Source organism: Zophobas morio, unplaced genomic scaffold (assembly GCF_036711695.1).
Source record: "Zophobas morio isolate AGI-343-1 ecotype UQ-CSIRO unplaced genomic scaffold, CSIRO_AGI_Zmor_V1 ptg000147l, whole genome shotgun sequence".
Classification (NCBI taxonomy): Eukaryota; Metazoa; Arthropoda; class Insecta; order Coleoptera; family Tenebrionidae; genus Zophobas; species Zophobas morio.
The window spans coordinates 116,826-119,843 of NW_026972251.1; the positions used below are offsets into that span (position 1 = coordinate 116,826).

General features: G+C 34.7%; 1 long non-coding RNA gene across 1 annotated transcript; it reads left to right on the forward strand.

The window, feature by feature from the left end:
* Positions 1–683: 683 nt before the first annotated feature.
* On the forward strand, positions 684–1,244 carry LOC135145391 (uncharacterized). The gene is made up of 3 exons (XR_010283437.1): positions 684–745; positions 809–1,003; positions 1,063–1,244. It is a non-coding gene; the product is annotated as an uncharacterized LOC135145391 (long non-coding RNA).
* Positions 1,245–3,018: the final 1,774 nt, after the last annotated feature.

Consider the following 3,018-nt stretch of genomic DNA (forward strand, 5'->3'; position numbering starts at 1 on the left):
ACTCCGTAGCTGCAATATGCTTCTTTAAGCCCCTAATTCCAACGTATACATGGCTTTCTGTGACCTCGAATTACTAGGGAAATGCTGGCCTCCTTTAAATATCCTTAATAGAATTGAAAATGGTTGGGGGAAGGTGGGGGTTTGTGCGCAAATTCGTACCAGTTATTCTACATAAACGAGCTTATCGCTGGTTACAAAGTCGTTAAGTTCTTTGTCAGGATATTGAAATTTATTACTTTGCCTACGATATTACGCCTTTTCGAGAAAGGTCTTCATTTAAACCAAAATTTAAATTTACAGAAATAATTTAGGAGCGAGACCCTCCCCACAAGTAACTAGACACAGGCCTTAGAGTGCGGTACTTAACCCTTTGTCCATTGTCTAAGCGGATCAAACAGTTTTAAACAGAAAAGATAAATAATTGGTTATGATGTCCTAGATTAGTTAATACTCCTCTGTTAAGAGACGTCCTTGTCTAGATTGAAAAAATACTTTAATGCATTAGCTACTTTGTATACTGCAGCCCTATATATACCATTAAGTTATTATTTTTTTATGTTACTGAAGTATCTATAGTGTTGTTTACAATATTACAGTTCTACTCCATATTAATTCCCCTATCGCAATTGGTAGGCTTAATTACGTCAGCGTATGTAAGGTGCCCCTTGCTAAACATTAAGAATGCTGTGATTTTCGCCAGTCCATGGTGTTTGGTGATTCTATTTTCATGCGAAGCTTTTTAAAAGTAAGTGTGAGTGACCTCTCTTACATTTAGGTGTTGTTTCGTTTACCCTACTTTTCACTTTAGATTTCAGCTGTAAACAATACAGGTGGTAGAAACACTAGATTAGTAAGGGTCGTTTCTTACAACATTCTCGCTCAGTGTTATGTAAGAAGCTCCCTTTTTCCCAAAAGCGAAAAAAAGGTTTTAAGAAATAAATTTCGAATTTTAAATTTGGTTAAAGAACTTGAAAGCTACGAAGCCGACCTTTTCGGGCTTCAGGTCTGTTTACGGTAAGTCGACTTTTTGCGTGTAACTTTATCTTACCCGTATTTGCTTAGGAAGTTGATGATTACCCATATCTACAAAGTTTTTTGAAAATAGAAATTTTAAAACTAGCTTTAAGCTAAGAACTCAAGTTACGAAAAAAAAACTTGACGGAAGGTTTAAAACAAAATGTTAAACCTGTGAATCTTAAGTTAGAGTTTGAAGTTTAATAGCATGGAACGCTCACAAGTTTGAATGCTTTCAAGAAGCACATATAGAATTTAATGACCTTCTCTTAGAAGATATATATACGAATTTTTTACACAAATCAATTAAAAAAGAAACTATTTTAAAAGATTGCGTAGCCGCAGTTGCAGTAAGCACAAATTGTTTGTTCTTGATCGTCTGTTTTTATAAAGTATTGTATACCCAGGTTATAAATAGTTTAGCTATTCCAGAAATGAAGTTTGTGTTTTCTTCAGCTCATTTATACTGGGATCCTTTATTTAGCGAAATTAAACTTTTGCAGGTACGACATTTTTACTGGACGTGTCTATATTTATAATTTTAATTGGAGCAACAGGCTTGGTACCTATTTAAAAATCTTCTACAACTTAGCCGAGAACATGGTGGTATACCGATAATAGTTTGCATTGACGCGAACTCCAAGTTTAATAGCGACGTAGTCAATTTCCTGACTAAAGGTTGCTTCGAACCTCACGATGTTTTTCTTAAAAGCCTACCCACGGCGGAGCTTTCTTATCTCTTTGAAAAGATCACTCTTCCCTCCGTTTTTAATTCAGTATATCCTTTTGGAGCTTCTACTTTTACAGGCTCAGAAAGCGATACATTTACCACGTTTACTCCCGCTTTTACAGACACTATAGATTATATATTCACGACTACGGATGTGAAGACAACGCAGATTTTACAACTCCCAACGGTAGAAGACTTCACCCAGAACGGTATTCAGGGTTTACCGAATGAAGTCTTTCCTTCAGATCATTTAGCTTTAGTAGCTGATTTATTAGTGCCAGTGCTAAATAAAAAAAACTAGTCAACGCCTTTGCTATTTCGAGAGTAAAACAGTTTTTTTACAGCTTTACTAATATATAATTAGACAAGTAAAGACCGTGCTGTCTAAGTACACAGACAAAGTTGGATAGATTACCGCAAGTAAAGGTACACCCACAATGTTTTGAATGTTTATTGTTCCTAAAAAATAAAAAAGGGGGCCTTTGAGTTAAAAATTAACTTAAAAAGATAATTCTTCTTTTTCTCTGAAGGCGAATATTAAAGCATCCACTCTTCAGTTTGCAGATTTTTTTATAAAATTGTTGATACTAGTAATATAATCTTTTTCACTTTTTAAAATTTATCATAGCATCGTACAACCAGAATCGTTAAAAAATACATCTAAGTGGTGTGCTATACGAACAAACGCGTTTTCCACCAGAAAAAACCAATAGTTGTACCTTCCCGCAAACAGCGCACTTGGGAAGCTTGATTAAAAATAGTGCCAGTCATGATTAAACTAACACGCCTTAAACAAAAAATGAGGGTTTTAGCATTACTAATATTTAGTACGCTTGTCTTCAGCATCGCCTTTAATTTTTTATGACCCATTATCTGTATAAACTATTATTTGATAGCATCTTGTGGAGCAATGGTTCGGCAAAGCTATACTTACGCCAATATGTTAAGCTTCACAAGATTTATTAATTTTAGTTTGGTTGAGATGGGGTGAAGTCGGGCAAGGATGCAGTTAGAAAATATTACATAATCGGGTTGTTCTGAATACGTAACCCACTCATGTACCTTGACAAAAAAAAGAGGAGGAAGAGCAATTTACTGTCTCTAGAGGAAAATTATATTAACAAAATTAAAAACAACAAAACTAAAAAAAAATTCCTATCAATTTTGGAAATTGAAGCTGACAATCACTATTTCGGTCAATGAATTACGTACACGACATGTTATACCCTTAAGTTTTTAAGGTGTTACGGCCTTTAGCTGTAGAGCGAGTATGT